This window comes from Nansenia antarctica (assembly GCF_963989245.1).
Source record: "Nansenia antarctica genome assembly, chromosome: 16".
In the NCBI taxonomy this organism is placed as follows: Eukaryota; Metazoa; Chordata; class Actinopteri; order Argentiniformes; family Microstomatidae; genus Nansenia; species Nansenia antarctica.
This window is the reverse complement of record NC_137686.1, coordinates 455,001-478,303: the sequence shown is the minus strand read 5'-3', so window position 1 is coordinate 478,303 and position 23,303 is coordinate 455,001.

Below are 23,303 nucleotides of genomic sequence, written 5' to 3'. Positions count from 1 at the left end.
ACTGTCTACTGTGATGTCACTCTCCTTCTGTCTACTGTGATGTCACTCTCCTTCTGTCTACTGTGATGTCACTCTCCTACTGTCTACTGTGATGTCACTACTACTGTGATGTCACTCTCCTACTGTCTACTGTGATGTCACTCTTCTTCTGTCTACTGTGATGTCACTCTCCTTCTGTCTGCTGCTACTGTGATGTCACTCTCCTTCTGTCTACTGTGATGTCACTCTCCTTCTGTCTACTGTGATGTCATTACTACTGTGATGTCACTCTCCTACTGTCTACTGTGATGTCATTACTACTGTGATGTCACTCTCCTACTGTCTACTGTGATGTCATTACTACTGTGATGTCACTCTCCTACTGTCTACTGTGATGTCATTACTACTGTGATGTCACTCTCCTACTGTCTACTGTGATGTCACTACTACTATGATGTCACTCTCCTACTGTCTACTGTGATGTCACTACTACTGTGATGTCACTCTCCTACTGTCTACTGTGATGTCACTCTCCTTCTGTCTACTGTGATGTCACTCTCCTTCTGTCTACTATGATGTCACTACTACTGTGATGTCACTCTCCTACTGTCTACTGTGATGTCACTCTCCTTCTGTCTACTATGATGTCACTACTACTGTGATGTCACTACTACTATGATGTCACTCTCCTTCTGTCTACTGTGATGTCACTCTCCTTCTGTCTACTGTGATGTCACTACTACTGTGATGTCACTACTGCTATGATGTCACTCTCCTTCTGTCTACTGTGATGTCACTACTACTGTGATGTCACTCTCCTACTGTCTACTGTGAAGTCACTCTCCTTCTGTCTACTATGATGTCACTACTACTGTGATGTCACTCTCCTACTGTCTACTGTGATGTCACTACTACTGTGATGTCACTCTCCTACTGTCTACTGTGATGTCACTACTACTATGATGTCACTCTCCTTCTGTCTACTGTGATGTCACTCTCCTTCTGTCTACTGTGATGTCACTACTACTGTGATGTCACTCTCCTACTGTCTACTGTGATGTCACTCTCCTTCTGTCTACTATGATGTCACTACTACTGTGATGTCACTCTCCTACTGTCTACTGTGATGTCACTCTCCTTCTGTCTACTGTGATGTCACTCTCCTTCTGTCTACTGTGATGTCACTCTCCTTCTGTCTACTATGATGTCACTACTACTGTGATGTCACTCTCCTACTGTCTACTGTGATGTCACTCTCCTTCTGTCTACTGTGATGTCACTCTCCTTCTGTCTACTGTGATGTCACTCTCCTTCTGTCTACTATGATGTCACTACTACTGTGATGTCACTCTCCTACTGTCTACGGTGATGTCACTCTCCTTCTGTCTACTATGATGTCACTACTACTGTGATATCACTCTCCTACTGTCTACTGTGATGTCACTCTCCTTCTGTCTACTGTGATGTCACTCTCCTACTGTCTACTGTGATGTCACTCTCCTACTGTCTACTGTGATGTCACTACTACTGTGATGTGCTCTCTCATCTTGGTCTTTGTTAAAAGTCTAGCGGCAAATATTATCATAATTAAATTAAAGCAATCAATATCATAAGTCAATAATTCAAAATTAATATTAGAAAATTAATATGAATAACATGTAGGACTAAATGGCTCCTATAGGTCCTCAGTGCCTGCCTGTCTGATATGCATGGGCAAGGCGTTCCACATGGTGCATGAAAGCAGCTTCTCTGCTCTGTTTGTGGAGAACCCTGGGCAGGATTAAAAGACCAGCATTGGAGGATCTAAGGGCTTTTAGTGGTTGATGGGATATGAAATAGTCAGAGATGTATGAAGGTGCTATGCCAGAGCTTTAAAGCTAATTAAAAGGACCCAATCAATTTGTAAAGAAACAGGGAGCCAAGTGCCATTTCAGCTCCAATAGGAGCGATGTGCTCTCTCATCTTGGTCTTTGTTAAAAGTCTAGCAGCAGAATTCTGTGTGAGTTCCAATACTGTAGTTGAATGTGCTTTTTGGGGGGGTTTGTTTGTAGGTGATAGCAGTTTACAGCTGAAGCCAAAGTCAACTGTCTTCACACAAAATGAAAACGCAGGTAACTTAGACAGAAAGAGGGTTGTGTGATTCACTTTGATTGTGATTAATGGATGAAAACTGTAACAGGTTACACAGCAATGTGTACGTTGCGTAATCAAGAAACGTGGCGGTCATATTACGGTAGGGGGATCAGACCAAATTACTACTACTAATAATAATAATAATAGGGCAATTGTTGCCTGGTAATGTTTGAATTCACATTCAATGGATCTCATGTCAATCAGGTGACAACGTAGAGGAGGCCAGTTTGAGGGCTAATACTCCTCCAGCAAACAAAAAGCCAATCACCGTTGTGCTCACTGACTCCGAGGAAGACTCTGAGCCGGAGGAAGCAATGGGGGGGAAAGATCCGTGAGTTGACATGTCTGATTCATGTTCTTGTTAGTGTTGTTGTTCTCCTTTTTCACTTGCATGGTGCAGAATGAGGCAGTAGCGGTAGCCTCTCTCTCTTTCTCTCTCTCTTTCTCAGGGTAGACATCCGCTCCCCATCTCCATCCCCACCGCCAGGCAGCCCCTGTGTGAAAGTATCCGAACGGACCAACAGAAAGATTTTGTGAGTCGAGCGGTAACACAGCATCCTACTGTCGTTCAGCTGTTAAGGTTTTTGAAAACTCAAATTGTCACTCACTCACTCGACCCCGCTGGCCTCTCCGTTGCACCCATCTGTCGCTCACTTTTCTCACTCTTTTCTCTTTCTCTCTGTCCCTTCCGTCTTCTTCTTCTTCTCCGACAGAGAGATCAAACGAAAGTTAATCCGGCCGCCCTCCCCGCCGAACGACTACGACGACGACGACATCATGGTGCCCCCCCCTGCCTGTGATGACAGTCCCTTGACGTCCCGCGAGATCCCACTCAAGTTCCGGTGCCGGACCAAAATCTACAAGATCCCGGTGCTCTCGGTGAGGACAGGAGACGAGACCTTCCAGGATGTGGTCGTGTGTTCATGTTTGAGCGTCTAGCCGCCAGTAGAACCTCGGTGTAGGCTCCGTTTGTCCCGGGTTAGTTTTAGGCCCAATCCCATTTCGTATTTTTACCTCCTACCCTACTCTTCTTTTCAGAGCACCCCTTGCGTTTCGACTTGCCCCCTCGGAGTTACAAGGGGTAGTGGTTGAAATCTTCCCCAATGAAATGGGGAACAACGCTTCAAGACCCTGATACGTCATCAGTAGTGTCCTAGAAAAGCATGGACGCTCGCGATACTTAGAAGTTTCACGCCATCAATCGGAAGAAGTCATCAAATAAAAAAGAACAATGCTTTATTACCAGGCCAGTTCATGACAGAATAGCAAAGCTCTGTAGGTGTCTATGTTGCTAATTGTGCTTCAATTAATTATTTCCCTCATTTCGATTGCAGGCAGACAGATTCAGAGCTCAAATGCAACTCGAGGCATTCAGTGTCCTAGTGAACCTTACCCCCAGTGAAGTTGAAAATGCTTTGAATTAGTTGGGATTGTACCATCTGGGACATGCATTGAGCAACACTGTCAAGGAGACACAGGACTTTAGTGTTTCAGCTAAATGTAGTTATGAAATGAGATCAGGGCAACATGCTTAACTTGCACTGGCGACAATGATGTGTTTTTTCTGTGTGATTGTTGCTTTATTAAGAATCAGGAGACTTTCCTGTGTGACACAATGATTCTTCCAGGTATTCCAAACAGCTTTTGTGTAGTTTATACATCTACCCTGTGTTTTAATGATGCAACAGAGAAATGCAATGAAATCTGTACTACAGGAAGTCTGCACTGCAGAATGAGAATATTTCCCAGAGAAACTTGGTTTGCAAACAACTTAAACTTGCTTTAAAAAAACTAAACATACTATAAAAGTACAATACAAATGCAAGAGAATAGTTCAAATCAGACCATTTGAAAACAACAATCATATAAGTACACTACAACACACCACATAATTCGTACGGTACTACGGTTGAAAGTGTCATAAGACATGCCAGGGCGTTGTAGGATCGTCTGTGCAGTGCTCTGGAGCCCTACTAACACGAGGCTTTGGTCCGCAGACGGTGCCCTTGAGCAAGGCAGTGGAGCAGCTGTCCGTCAAGCTCAAAGTCCCGCCTTTGCGCATCCTGCTGCTGAGGAGAGATGTGGAGCTTCCTGCCCAGTCCACAGCCAATGAGCTGGGACTTGGCATCGCTGACATCATAGGTGAGATGGACAGGACGACACCGATAGGCTGTTGGTACAGGTCAAGGCTTTCCTCCACGAATGGAAACAAGTAAAACTGCCCTTAGATCAGTGTGTTAATCCTACCCGGCTGCTCAAACTTCTATTGAAAATGACTTTTTTGTCTTTTGTCTGTGTGATGCCATGTTTAGGTTTCTGTTTGTCTAAATTGTCCACCTTCCCTCCCCCCTCTTTCACTTTCTGTCTGGTCAGATTGCATTGTCAAAGCAGCGGATGACAGACAGGAGCCAGAGGAAAGACCTGGCATGATCACACTGCGACTGCAGGGCAAGGAGAAAGGCTCGGCGCAGGAATACTCTCTATGCAAGGTTAGCGTTAATAATATCTACTGTGCACTCCACTCCACTCCCCTCAGATATGCAAGGGTACGTTTTCAGGGGCCTTTTGAATAGGGGCATGTTTTTCATTTGAAATGCAGTGTTGCGTGAAATGAGTTATTTGCCCTGACCTCGTAAGAAACGGGTATAGATCTGAAAGGATGGGACGGCTGTTTGGTAGCTCTTTCGCTACATAGCGTATACCCAGGGATTAAAGTTTTCTGTCTTGCCGGATTTCCGAAGTTGCGACGGATTTTACCTGGTATAATATGATTTGTAGAGGCATACAATCTATTTTGAAGTCGGTATTAGGTATATAAATTATATACAGTGTTTCCTCTATATGCATTGATTTGTGGCGGGCCGCCAATTAACCTTGTCTCGGTTTGTGTTCGCACTGCAATCAAGACTTAGGTCATGTCCTCACATGAAAGTCCGAATCGAGACCCGGAGCAAGTGGATGACTTCGCAACATTGTTGCATACATTATTTTTCTGATTTGCGTTCTCACAGCCCTTCATGCAACCGAAGCAACAGACGTGGTAGTTGGTCCGAGAAATGTAGAATTGCCCGTTGTCCCGCTCTTATCCAGATCAACACGCGTGCGCTGTTGTTTTCCTATGGACAGCCTCGAGCAGCGTTCTCACCAAAAGCGAAGCAAAGTGATGGATGCGTCGTTTGTAACCGAAGTGAAACCACCCTTTTCAAGCGGAGCATCCGAGGGGTGTTTGCTGCGGGAGCGACTTCGAATGCGCGTTCTCACCACTCCAAACGAAACAGAGCAAAGCGAACTTTATCCTAAACTCCGTTTCAAGTGAAGAAAATGTGTCACAACCAGACACCTCTCGGAAAAGAGAAATACGTCAAATTCGTCTTCAAAGTATTTCTGACATAAAACTCAGATTTTATTTTTTTTAGCTAACATTCAACTCGAAGATGTGAAGTACCCACTCGTTATTTTTCCGAACAGTTTTACGTTCATTAAATAAGTGTAATCTAGCAACAAAATAGGCTTGTTTGTCATGCTTGTAGCTCAAATAACACGAGGATCACACTTGGGTGTGATTGGCTGTTGAGCTCTCGGGGGAGGGACAAAGGAAGCCGTGTTTGTTTTGAGAATGTGTTCTGCTTAGAATGAACACTGTTTAGAATGAACACTGTTTAGAATGAACACTGTTTAGCTCATCAATTGTTCAGTAATGACTGAAGGCACAAAGAAAGTCCCCAAGAAATGAAACTTTACTAGGACAACATACGGATTTCACGGGATCAACATACCACATGTAAGTAGCCTACAGTCCTTTGTTTGTGTTGGGCTAGCCGCGTTAGCTAGCGAACATTAGCTAGTACGTTCTGTGTCGTCGTATTGCCTTTTAAAGACTTTCTAAAACAATCGCATACATACCCAGCCATCACCTTGTCTTGAGATGTCTTAAGATGTCTTAATTAACCAAAATAAGACATTTTGTCTGTCAAGATGTCTTAAGTCGTCTTAAGACCTAACCTGAAGACATGAATGAATGGTCTTTATTGTCATTGCTATAGTACAGGTACCAAACAACGAAATGTAGGAGGGGTGGCTCCCCTGGTGCTAGGAAAGCAAAAAATTAAAAAATAAAAATAATAATGCACTCACTTAAGACATGGAGCATAAGAGCCATATTTTCTGACATCTTGAGATGTCTTAAGACACTGAGGGCCCTATTATGCACTTCATAAGTCTTAAGCAATAAGACGAGGCGGTAGATCTAAACTTAAGACGTGGAGGCGTGGTCAAGGCCACTTTGCTATTATGCGTGCGGTAATGGGCGCCTAAAACCCGGCGCTAAGCAAAGAAATTAGTCATGGGTGTGTTTTGGGCGTCTTCTCAATCAACCCAATCAGCGTGCCAGGTGCCATTCCCTTTAAGAACCGGCTGCGTTGAGTCATTAGCGCTATGCTATTATGGAAGTCCTGAGAAGGAGGTCAGCGCGCTTCTCTGCAGAAGAAAGTAACAAGCTTGTGGATGAGGTCAAGGCAGTGGTGTAGTCTACGTGATACGCAGGACTACGCCGTATACCCACTAGGAAAGGACAAGGATTTGCGTATACCCACTAAAAAATGCGCGAGGATACTTAACGGCGTTTTGTGACAGAACTTTCACTTTCATTCATAACATTCACCCCGTCTGTGTTACGAAGCACTTACTTCGAACTTTCTGACATGTTTGTTATCGCATAACCAGTCGTTCAGAATGCTAGTCTCAGTATTTCCCCTACAGAGCCTTGGGGTGGGCGGGCCGCGAATTTGCGAAACCTAGGATGGTAGGGGGAGGCAGGGCACGAGTCTCGCCAGCCAATGAGGGGGCAATTTTGATTGATTGATTGATTGGAAACTTTATTAGAAGATTTGCAGAAGTAGGTACATGAAAGTACATATTACATACAAGGTCAACTAACAGGATAAAAACCCAAGAAAGCCACTGGCTTATTTCAATTGGGGTCCTTGATTCTCAATTCATCGTTACATGTAAGACAGACAAAAAAAACTAGTACTATCTACAAGATAATACAGACAAATAACTAGTACTATCTACAAGATAAACATACATCCATCATGGGAAGAACAATATAACAAAACATTAGGTATGTACAGCGGGTAGGACAGGTGGGGACATACACCACAGGTGGGGGCGGGGGACAAAACACAAAGTATGTACAGTGGGTAGTTCGGGTCTTTTAATCTGATTTTTGATTTAGAGGGTCCAGTTACGGATTGCAGCCTCCTGTAAATGTTTTTTGAGAGTGGTTTTGAAGGTGGGCAGTGTTTTGCACTCCTTTAAGATTATAGGAAGGGCGTTCCACATTTTTACTGCGTAGTTTGCAAACGAGTTTAACCCCTTGTTTGTGGTGCAACGCGGTTGAACGTGGTTTGTGGAGCTTCCTCTGGTATTGTATGTGTGGACGTTGTTCACTTTTTGGAAGTATGTTGACAGGTACTTGGGTGTCTTTGTGGTGTAGCGTATCTTGAAGACCAGGCCCAGTGCAAGCTGCTGCACTCTGTCAACTACTCGTAGCCAATCAAGGCTAAAAAATGAGCAGCGGTTAGATGTGTCCTAGGGTTGAGGCCTAGCAAAAGCCTAACCAGTTTATTTTGGGCTGTCTGGAGTCTTGTTTTTTGGGCCTTTGTGGTTCTATAGTACCATGATGTTACGGCATAGTCGAAGTGACATTGAATGAGAGCTCCTGATAGGGTCCTCAGTGTGTTTTTACTGACAAGTGAGGATATCCTGTACAAGAATCTAGTTCTATGGTTCACTTTTTTGATTACTTTTGCTGCCATTTTATCTCCGGAAAGATTTGCCTCTAAGATGGAGCCCAGGTATGTAATATCCTCTTTTCTTGTAATATTAATGTTACCCACTTTTATTTTGAAATTTACAGTGAGGGAGTGCTTCGCCAACCAATCAGGTAGCGGTATTGCCCTGCCTCCCCTTACCATCCTAGGTTTCGCAAATTCGCGGGCGGGTCAGACCTCCACACACAGCTTCGTGCCGCTGGAGAATGGTTTTTGTTTTTGTTTTGTGTGCGGGTGCGACGCGAGAGAGTTTTTGCAGGGTGAAAGCTCTGTAGAAGAAAGTAAGCAAGTTGAAACGTTAGCAAATATAATTACTGTGTTCTGACAGAGAAGGTTGGTAACTTCAAATTAGTCGTTATTATTGTGATTAGAAAGTGTCTGATTATAGTTTCATGGTGTGAATAATAGTGTCAAATAACTAGCAAGCTAGCTAGCTCAGAGGTGATGAGATGAGCTAGTCTGCTGCACACATGCCAGCTAAAGAGCTAACTGGATGCACTTTATTATTTTACTTAAAGTAGATATACTATCTTTCTTATTCTGCTAGAATTGGGCTTTATGGTAATACCATAATGGTATATTTACAGTACATGGACAGTGGATTGAAGCATTGGAACAAACCCTCACTCATTGGAAATGTCTGTTTTTTGTAGTTGGACATACGATTTTCTTACAGGTGAGAGAGTAAGTAAAGACAGTATCTGACTGCATTGCCCACAGCAACCCAATATTCAATTAGAATGATGTTATGATTTGATATGAATTCAATGTATACCTCTTATTAAATTATAAATACTCTGGTTGTTATGTTTGCCTTTTGGTTGACAGCAAAAGAGGGAGAGAGGAGGATAGAGAGGGAGAGAAGGAGAGAGAGCAGGATGGAGTCAGCACACCAGAGAGAGAGAGCAAGAACCAGGTGAGAAAGTGGACATGTAGTCAAGACCACATAAGTAGCCTTGAGAACCGATGGTTCTCGAGCCTAACGGCCCTTAGGGGGCAGGAGCCTATCTCCTGTTTCTGTAGCGTGAGGCAGTGTCACAACTCCGCCCCTGGCTCATCAGACGTCGATCAGTGAACGATTAAGAACGCCCCTGGCTCATCAGACGTCGATCAGTGAACGATTAAGAACGCCCCTGGCTCATCAGACGTCGATCAGTGAACGATTAAGAGCGCCCCTGGATCATCAGACGTCGATCAGTGGACAATTAAGAGCGCCCCTGTCTCATCAGCCATCAATCAGTGGTGCCAGGTGTGGACGAAGAAGACCGCGACTGGCTCCTACTTAAGCTCTGCTCCTGCTTCCAGTCATCGCCTGATCGTAACCACTTAATGGTTGGTTCATATGCTCATTCCTGCTACTCTTGACGTTATCCGTTACCTAGCCTAACCCTATTCTCCCTGTTCCCCGTTAAAGGATTCCCTGCCTGCCGACCTCCTGCCTGTCTGACTACCCGCCTACCTGCCTGATCCCCTGCCTGTCTGAGTACCTGCCTACCTGCCTGACCCCCTGCCTGTCGGAGTACCTGCCTGCCTGCCTGATCCCCTGCCTGTCTGAGTACCTGCCTACCTGCCAGAACTCCTACCTGCACTACCTTCCCCCAGCCGGATTCCCCTAACCCCAAACCTTATAATAAAACACTGTTATTATCTTCCTACCTGTTCTCCGTTGTCTGCTTCTGGGTTCCGCCTTCTGGTCATGACAGTACGATCTGGCCATGTCGAACCCAGCAGACATCGAGACAGTCCGGCAGATGGTGAACAATAACTACACCGTGTTGGAGAAACACGACTCCCTCCTACAGGAGATAGTGGGGAGGCTCCGTGACATGAGCACCACTCTGACCGGGTTCCAGGACACGGTAGCAGCCGCCGCTGCTAATGCTACACCGACCACCCCCCAGCTCCTACCCGCTCCGGTGACCCGAGAGCCCCGGGTTCCCATGCCGGATCGTTACGACGGCAAACAGGGTTGCTGCCGTTCCTTCCTCCTACAGTGTGAGCTGGTGATGGAACAACAGCCCACGTCCTTCTCCACCGACCGGGGTCGGGTTTGCCTGGTGATCGGTCTCCTCCGTGGGGCCGCTCTGGAGTGGGCATCGGCGCTGTGGGAGAGAGGGGACCCGCTCACTGCTTCCTACACCGCTTTCTCCGGCGAGATGAGGAGAATTTTCTATCACCCGGTCCGAGGACAGGACGCTTCCAAGCGCCTCCTCGCCCTCCGTCAAGACTCCCGGAGTGTCGCTGATTATGCGATTAGTTTCCGCACCCTGGCAGCTGAGAGTGGGTGGAACGATGCAGCTCTCGTCGCGGCGTTCACCGGTGGACTCGCTGAGACCATCAAGGACGAGCTGGTGTCACATCCCGAGTCCTCCGACCTGGATGGATTAATCTCCCTGGCCATCAGGGTAGATAATCGGATCTCAGAACGGAGACGTGAACGTGGAAGTCGTCTTCCCGTTAGCGTCGCCAGCCGGCGTGCTCCATCTACTTCCAACCCTAGTAATTATTCTCGTCCCTTTCATCCCAACATCACTCCTAGAGGGGAGACGTCCTCGGATCCCGAACCGATGCAGCTTGGTCGGATGCGCCTCAGCCAGGAGGAGCGTCGCCGGCGTGTTGAAAACAACAGCTGCCTGTACTGTGGGGAGCCCGGTCATTACCTCTCCACCTGCCCTACTCGGTCGTTAAACCAGCAGGCTCGTCAGGAGAGGGGAGGACCCTAACGAGCCGTTCTGCTATCTCTGCCACTCCCCGCACCCGGACCCAGCTCAACGCCACGATCTCCGTTAAAGGTCAGTCCTCTGTGTTCCCGGCTCTCATTGACTCTGGTGCTGATGGCAATTTTATGGATGTGTCTCTGGTAGAGCAGTTAGGTCTCTCCACCAGCCCCCTAGATACACCCCTAGAGGCCATCGCATTGGATGGCAGGCTCCTCGCCAAGGTTACGGATAGGACGGAGCCTGTGTTAATGTTACTGTCCGGCAACCACCAGGAGGAGGTGAGTTTTTTCATCACATGCACTCCCCATGCTCCCATTGTTCTGGGTCACCCCTGGCTGGCTAGACATAACCCGAATATCAACTGGGCCCATGCCAGGGTAGAGAGTTGGAGTCTCGAGTGTCATGCCACCTGCCTTCGGTCCGCTGTCTCAACTTCTGTTTCCTCCCAGGCACCCAGACCAGAGGTCCCTGACCTGTCTTCCATTCCGCCGGAGTATCGGGACCTCCAACAGGTGTTTTGCAAACAGTTAGCCCTTTCCCTACCCCCTCATCGGCCCTATGATTGCGCCATTGAATTACTGCCCGGAGCACCCCTTCCTAGCAGCCGCCTGTACAGCATCTCCAAACCCGAACGGGAGGCCATGGAGTGTTACATCAAGGACTCCCTGGCTGCTGGCCTCATCCGTCCCTCCTCCTCACCCGTGGGCGCTGGGTTCTTTTTTGTTGCTAAAAAGGACAAGACCCTGCGTCCCTGCATTGATTACCGCGGGTTGAATAATATTACCATCAAGAACTCTTACCCTTTACCCCTCATGAACTCTGCTTTCGACTCTCTCCAGGGAGCCACGGTGTTCACGAAGCTCGACCTCCGCAACGCCTACCACCTGGTTCGGATACGAGAGGGGGATGAGTGGAAGACAGGGTTCAACACTCCCTTAGGCCATTTCGAGTACCTGGTGATGCCTTTTGGCCTCACTAATGCCCCTGCGGTATTTCAGGCCTAAGTGAACGATGTCCTCAGGGACATGATAGGCCTGTTTGTCTTCGTATACCTTGATGACATTTTGATTTTTTCTAGGGACCCAGTCACCCATGTCCAGCATGTCCATCGGGTACTCCAGCGTCTCCTCGAGAACCGGCTGTTTGTTAAAAGAGAGAAGTGCGAGTTCCATGTCCCGTCGGTATCTTTCCTGGGTTACATCGTCACCAATGGTCAGGTGAGGATGGACCCCGCTAAGGTGAGAGCAGTCCTGGAGTGGCCAGTCCCTGGTAACCGTAAGCAGCTCCAGCGATTCTTAGGGTTTGCAAATTTTTATAGGCGGTTCATCCGCAACTATAGCAGTGTCGCGGTTCCACTCACTGCTCTCACTTCCACTTCCTGCCAGTTCCGATGGACCCCCGAGGCCGAGAAGGCTTTCCTCGACCTCAAGAACCGCTTCACCTCAGCACCCATCCTCGTTCAGCCGGATCCCTCCAGGCAGTTCGTGGTGGAGGCGGACGCGCCCGTGCCACCCTTCTTCGGGCATCGGAGCGTTACCAACGACAGGCCAACCGTCGGCGCATCCCTGCTCCCAATTATGCCCCCGGCGACAAGGTATGGCTATCCACAAAATACCTACCACTAAGGACTGAATCCAGGAAGTTGTCCCAGAGGTTCATTGGTCCCTTCACCATTGAGCGGGTGATCAACCCCATGGTCATGCGTCTCAAGCTTCCCCGTACCCTCCGTGTCCATCCCTCCTTCCATGTTTCCCTCCTCAAACCTGTGTCCTCCAGTCCCCTGTCTCCTCCAGTTCCCGACCCACCCCCCCCCAGGATGATTGATGACCTCCCTGCCTACACCGTCCACCGCCTCTTGGATTCTCGTAGCCGTGGTCGAGGGTTCCAGTACCTGGTGGACTGGGAGGGCTATGGTCCTGAGGAGAGGTGCTGGGTCCCTCGGCAACAGATCCTCGACCCTACGCTCATCCAGGACTTCCACCGCCGACACCCCGGCAAGCCTGGTGGTCCGCCCAGAGGCGTCCGTCGGAGGGGGGATACTGTCACAACTCCGCCCCTGGCTCATCAGACGTCGATCAGTGAACGATTAAGAACGCCCCTGGCTCATCAGACGTCGATCAGTGAACGATTAAGAGCGCCCCTGGATCATCAGACGTCGATCAGTGAACGATTAAGAGCGCCCCTGGATCATCAGACGTCGATCAGTGGACGATTAAGAGCGCCCCTGACTCATCAGCCATCAATCAGTGGTGCCAGGTGTGGACGAAGAAGACCGCGACTGGCTCCTACTTAAGCTCTGCTCCTGCTTCCAGTCATCGCCAGATCGTAACCACTTAATGGTTGGTTCATATGCTCATTCCTGCTACTCTTGACGTTATCCGTTACCTAGCCTAACCCTATTCTCCCTGTTCCCCGTTAAAGGATTCCCTGCCTGCCGACCTCCTGCCTGTCTGACTACCCGCCTACCTGCCTGACCCCCTGCCTGTCGGAGTACCTGCCTGCCTGCCTGATCCCCTGCCTGTCTGAGTACCTGCCTACCTGCCAGAACTCCTACCTGCACTACCTTCCCCCAGCCGGATTCCCCTAACCCCAAACCTTATAATAAAACACTGTTATTATCTTCCTACCTGTTCTCCGTTGTCTGCTTCTGGGTTCCGCCTTCTGGTCATGACAGGCAGCTTGATGTACAAGTACAGTCCATGCCACCCCCCCCCCCAAGGCAGCAAACACCGGTGTAGATGCATACTGTATGCATAAGTGAGTGTGGTGGTGCTTATGGGGTGTCGCTACGGGACAGGTGTCGCTCTGACTGGGAGGGCAAAATCACAGTATACCCACTAGAAAAAACTAGACTACACCACTGCTAAAGAGCTAACTGGATGCACTTTATTATTTTACTTAAAGTAGATATACTATCTTTCTTATTCTGCTAGAATTGGGCTTTATGGTAATACCATAATGGTATATTTACAGTACATGGACAGTGGATTGAAGCATTGGAACAAACCCTCACTCATTGGAAATGTCTGTTTTTTGTAGTTGGACATACGATTTTCTTACAGGTGAGAGAGTAAGTAAAGACAGTATCTGACTGCATTGCCCACAGCAACCCAATATTCAATTAGAATGATGTTATGATTTGATATGAATTCAATGTATACCTCTTATTAAATTATAAATACTCTGGTTGTTATGTTTGCCTTTTGGTTGACAGCAAAAGAGGGAGAGAGGAGGATAGAGAGGGAGAGAAGGAGAGAGCAGGATGGAGTCAGCACACCAGAGAGAGAGAGCAAGAACCAGGTGAGAAAGTGGACATGTAGTCAAGACCACATAAGTAGCCTTGAGAACCGATGGTTCTCGAGCCTAACGGCCCTTAGGGGGCAGGAGCCTATCTCCTGTTTCTGTAGCGTGAGGCAGTGTCACAACTCCGCCCCTGGCTCATCAGACGTCGATCAGTGAACGATTAAGAACGCCCCTGGCTCATCAGACGTCGATCAGTGAACGATTAAGAGCGCCCCTGGATCATCAGACGTCGATCAGTGGACAATTAAGAGCGCCCCTGTCTCATCAGCCATCAATCAGTGGTGCCAGGTGTGGACGAAGAAGACCGCGACTGGCTCCTACTTAAGCTCTGCTCCTGCTTCCAGTCATCGCCTGATCGTAACCACTTAATGGTTGGTTCATATGCTCATTCCTGCTACTCTTGACGTTATCCGTTACCTAGCCTAACCCTATTCTCCCTGTTCCCCGTTAAAGGATTCCCTGCCTGCCGACCTCCTGCCTGTCTGACTACCCGCCTACCTGCCTGATCCCCTGCCTGTCTGAGTACCTGCCTACCTGCCTGACCCCCTGCCTGTCGGAGTACCTGCCTGCCTGCCTGATCCCCTGCCTGTCTGAGTACCTGCCTACCTGCCAGAACTCCTACCTGCACTACCTTCCCCCAGCCGGATTCCCCTAACCCCAAACCTTATAATAAAACACTGTTATTATCTTCCTACCTGTTCTCCGTTGTCTGCTTCTGGGTTCCGCCTTCTGGTCATGACAGTACGATCTGGCCATGTCGAACCCAGCAGACATCGAGACAGTCCGGCAGATGGTGAACAATAACTACACCGTGTTGGAGAAACACGACTCCCTCCTACAGGAGATAGTGGGGAGGCTCCGTGACATGAGCACCACTCTGACCGGGTTCCAGGACACGGTAGCAGCCGCCGCTGCTAATGCTACACCGACCACCCCCCAGCTCCTACCCGCTCCGGTGACCCGAGAGCCCCGGGTTCCCATGCCGGATCGTTACGACGGCAAACAGGGTTGCTGCCGTTCCTTCCTCCTACAGTGTGAGCTGGTGATGGAACAACAGCCCACGTCCTTCTCCACCGACCGGGGTCGGGTTTGCCTGGTGATCGGTCTCCTCCGTGGGGCCGCTCTGGAGTGGGCATCGGCGCTGTGGGAGAGAGGGGACCCGCTCACTGCTTCCTACACCGCTTTCTCCGGCGAGATGAGGAGAATTTTCTATCACCCGGTCCGAGGACAGGACGCTTCCAAGCGCCTCCTCGCCCTCCGTCAAGACTCCCGGAGTGTCGCTGATTATGCGATTAGTTTCCGCACCCTGGCAGCTGAGAGTGGGTGGAACGATGCAGCTCTCGTCGCGGCGTTCACCGGTGGACTCGCTGAGACCATCAAGGACGAGCTGGTGTCACATCCCGAGTCCTCCGACCTGGATGGATTAATCTCCCTGGCCATCAGGGTAGATAATCGGATCTCAGAACGGAGACGTGAACGTGGAAGTCGTCTTCCCGTTAGCGTCGCCAGCCGGCGTGCTCCATCTACTTCCAACCCTAGTAATTATTCTCGTCCCTTTCATCCCAACATCACTCCTAGAGGGGAGACGTCCTCGGATCCCGAACCGATGCAGCTTGGTCGGATGCGCCTCAGCCAGGAGGAGCGTCGCCGGCGTGTTGAAAACAACAGCTGCCTGTACTGTGGGGAGCCCGGTCATTACCTCTCCACCTGTCCCACTCGGTCGTTAAACCAGCAGGCTCGTCAGGAGAGGGGAGGACCCTAACGAGCCGTTCTGCTATCTCTGCCACTCCCCGCACCCGGACCCAGCTCAACGCCACGATCTCCGTTAAAGGTCAGTCCTCTGTGTTCCCGGCTCTCATTGACTCTGGTGCTGATGGCAATTTTATGGATGTGTCTCTGGTAGAGCAGTTAGGTCTCTCCACCAGCCCCCTAGATACACCCCTAGAGGCCATCGCATTGGATGGCAGGCTCCTCGCCAAGGTTACGGATAGGACGGAGCCTGTGTTAATGTTACTGTCCGGCAACCACCAGGAGGAGGTGAGTTTTTTCATCACATGCACTCCCCATGCTCCCATTGTTCTGGGTCACCCCTGGCTGGCTAGACATAACCCGAATATCAACTGGGCCCATGCCAGGGTAGAGAGTTGGAGTCTCGAGTGTCATGCCACCTGCCTTCGGTCCGCTGTCTCAACTTCTGTTTCCTCCCAGGCACCCAGACCAGAGGTCCCTGACCTGTCTTCCATTCCGCCGGAGTATCGGGACCTCCAACAGGTGTTTTGCAAACAGTTAGCCCTTTCCCTACCCCCTCATCGGCCCTATGATTGCGCCATTGAATTACTGCCCGGAGCACCCCTTCCTAGCAGCCGCCTGTACAGCATCTCCAAACCCGAACGGGAGGCCATGGAGTGTTACATCAAGGACTCCCTGGCTGCTGGCCTCATCCGTCCCTCCTCCTCACCCGTGGGCGCTGGGTTCTTTTTTGTTGCTAAAAAGGACAAGACCCTGCGTCCCTGCATTGATTACCGCGGGTTGAATAATATTACCATCAAGAACTCTTACCCTTTACCCCTCATGAACTCTGCTTTCGACTCTCTCCAGGGAGCCACGGTGTTCACGAAGCTCGACCTCCGCAACGCCTACCACCTGGTTCGGATACGAGAGGGGGATGAGTGGAAGACAGGGTTCAACACTCCCTTAGGCCATTTCGAGTACCTGGTGATGCCTTTTGGCCTCACTAATGCCCCTGCGGTATTTCAGGCCTAAGTGAACGATGTCCTCAGGGACATGATAGGCCTGTTTGTCTTCGTATACCTTGATGACATTTTGATTTTTTCTAGGGACCCAGTCACCCATGTCCAGCATGTCCATCGGGCAGGGTTCGAGTTATAAGCTGATCTCTGTGGGGGTCTCCAAAATAACAGTGCGAAATGTTCTCATGCACGCGCGAATCATGCCCACACAGCGAAATTGCCTTTTTTTGGGCGGCATGGTAGCTACTGTATGTATATACTCCTGTATAGCTAATGAATGAATGTTTGCTTCTCAATAATAGGCTAGGTGCACGATCTCACTACTTCCTGAAAGGCAACTGGTATATGAACATATCCTGTCTCACTCTATTGGTTTAATTGATTAATCAGCTGTGCACTGTGTGTTCCAACGGTTTACCGCACAGCTGATTAATCAACCTTTTGCTGTTGCACAATATTCTACTGCGCCCCATGGTGTCTTGGTGGTGAAGTGCAGGCAGTCAAAGGCCTACTGTCATTCACAGGAGATTAATGGTGCGCGTAGCTCTTTTGGAAAACGTGTTTATTTTACAATATTTATAATATAAATTAAATAATATTCATTACATTGACATTTTGATCAAATAATAGTTGTGGTAATGTATTATTAGCGACCCCCACAGATTTTTGATTTTACTGCCTTCATGGGAGCTCAGAGAGTCTCAGACCATCTCTATGGGAGCTCAGCTCCCATTGGCTCCCACATAACTCGAACCCTGCCATCGGGTACTCCAGCGTCTCCTCGAGAACCGGCTGTTTGTTAAAAGAGAGAAGTGCGAGTTCCATGTCCCGTCGGTATCTTTCCTGGGTTACATCGTCACCAATGGTCAGGTGAGGATGGACCCCGCTAAGGTGAGAGCAGTCCTGGAGTGGCCAGTCCCTGGTAACCGTAAGCAGCTCCAGCGATTCTTAGGGTTTGCAAATTTTTATAGGCGGTTCATCCGCAACTATAGCAGTGTCGCGGTTCCACTCACTGCTCTCACTTCCACTTCCTGCCAGTTCCGATGGACCCCCGAGGCCGAGAAGGCTTTCCTCGACCTCAAGAACCGCTTCACCTCAGCACCCATCCTCGTTCAGCCGGATCCCTCCAGGCAGTTCGTGGTGGAGGCGGACGCGCCCGTGCCACCCTTCTTCGGGCATCGGAGCGTTACCAACGACAGGCCAACCGTCGGCGCATCCCTGCTCCCAATTATGCCCCCGGCGACAAGGTATGGCTATCCACAAAATACCTACCACTAAGGACTGAATCCAGGAAGTTGTCCCAGAGGTTCATTGGTCCCTTCACCATTGAGCGGGTGATCAACCCCATGGTCATGCGTCTCAAGCTTCCCCGTACCCTCCGTGTCCATCCCTCCTTCCATGTTTCCCTCCTCAAACCTGTGTCCTCCAGTCCCCTGTCTCCTCCAGTTCCCGACCCACCCCCCCCCAGGATGATTGATGACCTCCCTGCCTACACCGTCCACCGCCTCTTGGATTCTCGTAGCCGTGGTCGAGGGTTCCAGTACCTGGTGGACTGGGAGGGCTATGGTCCTGAGGAGAGGTGCTGGGTCCCTCGGCAACAGATCCTCGACCCTACGCTCATCCAGGACTTCCACCGCCGACACCCCGGCAAGCCTGGTGGTCCGCCCAGAGGCGTCCGTCGGAGGGGGGATACTGTCACAACTCCGCCCCTGGCTCATCAGACGTCGATCAGTGAACGATTAAGAACGCCCCTGGCTCATCAGACGTCGATCAGTGAACGATTAAGAGCGCCCCTGGATCATCAGACGTCGATCAGTGAACGATTAAGAGCGCCCCTGGATCATCAGACGTCGATCAGTGGACGATTAAGAGCGCCCCTGACTCATCAGCCATCAATCAGTGGTGCCAGGTGTGGACGAAGAAGACCGCGACTGGCTCCTACTTAAGCTCTGCTCCTGCTTCCAGTCATCGCCAGATCGTAACCACTTAATGGTTGGTTCATATGCTCATTCCTGCTACTCTTGACGTTATCCGTTACCTAGCCTAACCCTATTCTCCCTGTTCCCCGTTAAAGGATTCCCTGCCTGCCGACCTCCTGCCTGTCTGACTACCCGCCTACCTGCCTGACCCCCTGCCTGTCGGAGTACCTGCCTGCCTGCCTGATCCCCTGCCTGTCTGAGTACCTGCCTACCTGCCAGAACTCCTACCTGCACTACCTTCCCCCAGCCGGATTCCCCTAACCCCAAACCTTATAATAAAACACTGTTATTATCTTCCTACCTGTTCTCCGTTGTCTGCTTCTGGGTTCCGCCTTCTGGTCATGACAGGCAGCTTGATGTACAAGTACAGTCCATGCCACCCCCCCCCCCCAAGGCAGCAAACACCGGTGTAGATGCATACTGTATGCATAAGTGAGTGTGGTGGTGCTTATGGGGTGTCGCTACGGGACAGGTGTCGCTCTGACTGGGAGGGCAAAATCACAGTATACCCACTAGAAAATACTAGACTACACCACTGGGTCAAGGCTCGTCAGTTCGCAATCTTATCTCGAGCTTACTCGTTTTCTGTGCAAGGGAACCTTATACTCAAATTCGTTAAAGGAAAGAACAGGTCAGCTGGTTTAAGTTCAACTGCAGACAGGGAGACGGAAGGGAGACAGTCACCTGGCAACATGGAACAACCTTGTGTGATATAGTATTCAGAATAAACACAGCAATCATTATTTTCTGAATAAACACGGCAATACCTCCGCTTGTGAGTTGAGAAGTATTACCGAGGGGTCGCTGGAAGACTGCAGGAATGACAGATGTTGATGTCATTATATTACGCACAGCATGCTCGTACTGTATGTGCACAGTATGCGGAGGCAACATACTGTACAGCGCTGGCCTCTCCCTTCTGAAATAAAGCATTTATACTGTGACCGTAATTGACGTCTTGCCGTGGAGCCACGTGCGTGTTCATGTGTGCCCACATGCATGCGCAAACCGCGGAGGCGCGCTCGTGTTTCAAAACGTGCATGAAGTCTAAACTTAAGAACTTTTCAAACCACTTCTTAGCGCTAGGAGCAAAGTCAGATCGCATAATAGCAGCGGCGCCTAGTGCACTTCATTAACATATGAACACTCCCACAATGAGTAATATATACACGGGAGTCTTACGTCTTATGTGTGGGCGCCTATCGACACCTGCATAATAGCAGTAGCGCGTATCAAGCGCATAATAAGGGTGGCGGTAGGTCTTAACCTGGCGGTGCGTCTTAATTAAGACTTAAGATGGCAAGTTAAGAAGTGCATAATAGGGCCCTGAATATCAATGTCTTAAGACAGTCAGGCGATCTTGTTCCAATTGGAATAATTCAAGTATAATAATGAATTATCCTATTATATATTTTACATTATGAATTAGTTAATAATAATTCAATTGGTGTGTCCCAGGACAAAAAATGCATGTCATGTGGATAAAAGGTATTAACTGTGAAGTTTAAGGGCCCTATTATGCACTTCATCAATAAGACGAGGCGGTAGATCTAAACTTAAGACGTGGAGGCGTGGTCAAGGCCACTTTGCTATTATGCGTGCTGTAGTGGGCGCCTAAAACCCGGCGCTAAGCAAAGAAATTAGTCATGGGTGTGTTTTGGGCGTCTTCTCAATCAACCCAATCAGCGTGCCAGGTTCCATTCCCTTTAAGAACCGGCTGCGTTGAGTCATTAGCGCTATGCTATTATGGAAGTCCTGAGAAGGAGGTCAGCGCGCTTCTCTGCCTCTCCCTTCTGAAATAAAGCATTTATACTGTGACCGTAATTGACGTCTTGCCGTGGAGCCACGTGCGTGTTCATGTGTGCCCACATGCATGCGCAAACCGCGGAGGCGCGCTCGTGTTTCAAAACGTGCATGAAGTCTAAACGTAAGAACTTTTCAAACCACTTCTTAGCGATAGGAGCAAAGTCAGATCGCATAATAGCAGGGGCGCCTAGTGCACTTCATTAACATATGAACACTCCCACAATGAGCAATATATGCACGGGAGTTTTACGTCTTATGTGTGGGCGCCTATCGACACCTGCATAATAGCAGTAGCGCGTATGAAGCGCATAATAAGGGTGGGGGTAGGTCTTAACCTGGCGGTGCGTCTTAATTAAGACTTAATGGGCCCTATTATGCACTTCATCAATAAGACGAGGCGGTAGATCTAAACTTAAGACGTGGAGGCGTGGTCAAGGCCACTTTGCTATTATGCGTGCTGTAGTGGGCGCCTAAAACCCGGCGCTAAGCAAAGAAATTAGTCATGGGTGTGTTTTGGGCGTCTTCTCAATCAACCCAATCAGCGTGCCAGGTGCCATTCCCTTTAAGAACCGGCTGCGTTGAGTCATTAGCGCTATGCTATTATGGAAGTCCTGAGAAGGAGGTCAGCGCGCTTCTCTGCCTCTCCCTTCTGAAATAAAGCATTTATACTGTGACCGTAATTGACGTCTTGCCGTGGAGCCACGTGCGTGTTCATGTGTGCCCACATGCATGCGCAAACCGCGGAGGCGCGCTCGTGTTTCAAAACGTGCATGAAGTCTAAACTTAAGAACTTTTCAAACCACTTCTTAGCGATAGGAGCAAAGTCAGATCGCATAATAGCAGGGGCGCCTAGTGCACTTCATTAACATGAACACTCCCACAATGAGCAATATATGCACGGGAGTTTTACGTCTTATGTGTGGGCGCCTATTGACACCTGCATAATAGCAGTAGCGCGTATGAAGCGCATAATAAGGGTGGGGGTAGGTCTTAACCTGGCGGTGCGTCTTAATTAAGACTTAATACGGCAAGTTAAGAAGTGCATAATAGGGCCCAATACGGCAAGTTAAGAAGTGCATAATAGGGCCCTAAGTGTTTTCAACACGATGAGCATAAACAACGAGTGACATCTCTGGGAAGTTGATAAAACATTTAATACAAGTACAATTAAATAGAAAAGTACAAACTAGTTTAATACAAGTAAATACAGTGTATTAAATATGAAAACAAGTAAACAGTATAATAAATATTAATTAATTAAATAGAATAAATATATATCAAATATATTATATTATTAAATATATTAAATGTTTATATACAATTTCATTTGTATCTTTTTAAATATGTAACAAATCATTAAATATTAAAACAAGTAAATAGTATAATAAATATTAATTAAATAAATAGAATAAATATATAACAAATATATGATATTATTAAATATATTAAATTATTACGGTATATACAATTTAATTTTTATAAAATATGGGAGGGAACGGGAGGGAACTGAACGAGTCATGCCACAGCATGACAGCAGTTTATGTAACAAATAATAAAAAAAACTGTACAAAAATCTAAGTAAAATCATAAATCATTGTCTTTAACAGCGTTAACTGCTGCGGTCTGTGCATCTTTATCTCTTTGCACTGCCTTGTGCCACGCCAACAGAAACACTTCTGTCATGCTGTGGCACGACTCATTCAGTTCCCTCCCGTTCCCTCCCATATGCTTGAAAGCAAGCTTGGTGGCTCTCTGAACCAAATGTTTCACTTCAGCCTCTGTGGAGGTTGGCAGGATCTTCCTCTCGGCCCGTTTCTTGAGAGCATTGAACATGCTGTATCTGCAATCGAAAAAATACAGATATTAATGACTTGAATGTTTCCTCAAAGTGGTGTGAAACAGTGTGCAATGGGCTTTGAAGTAGATGTTCTCTTGTTTGGTGAGACTATAGTGCGGAGGCTACTCTGCCCTCGCAGTTAAAAGACGGCTTCACCCATTTTCAACCAGCTTTCTATCATTACATTTTAGGTTTTAAATAAAATAATAATAATGTTATACACACTAGCTGTGCTCTGGTCCAATCAGAGTGGCCTGTGGGTGCTCTGCTCTGGTCCAATAAGAGGCATGGGGAGTGGCCTTGGAAAGGGGGAGAACCCCACTGCATTCTGGGTGTTGTATTTTTTCTGTAAAAGGGCATTTTGCCACGCTTTTACTCTGATATCTGGTCAGGTAGCTCTCATTTCAAGTATGTTTACACCTTTCTACTCCATAGACAGGCCAGTTTCAGTGAAAGACCATCTTCCCAGCGGTGAAACACTCCTTTAAGTTCTGCTTTTTTCGCTTCAGCATCACATGCCGTGGCATTGATAATAGGAATTGATAAGCTCAGAGGCATACGATAACATTTCCGATTCCATTTTGTTATCGGTTCTCAACTGGAACTGGTTCTCGATTCCCATCCCTATCCAGGGGTATGGTACTTTTCTTTTGTTCTTGTAAGACTCACACAGTATCTCAGATGCCCCAGATACATTTTTAAAATGTAAATTAAGTAATACAACAAGTGCCATCAACGTGTGTTGGCTCCCCACAAACTTTGTGGGGAACCAAAACACATACTATATTATTATATTTAAAAAAAAAGTATACCTGTAATTTATGAACCATTTGTTCACTGTCCTCATCTGCACTCCCTCCACAAGCAACTGGCTCTTTTCTTCAATTGAGGGATAGCGTCTCTCAAGAGCCCTCTTCTGGCCCCCTTCACTGCTGGAGCCTAGAATAAGAAAAAAACAAGAC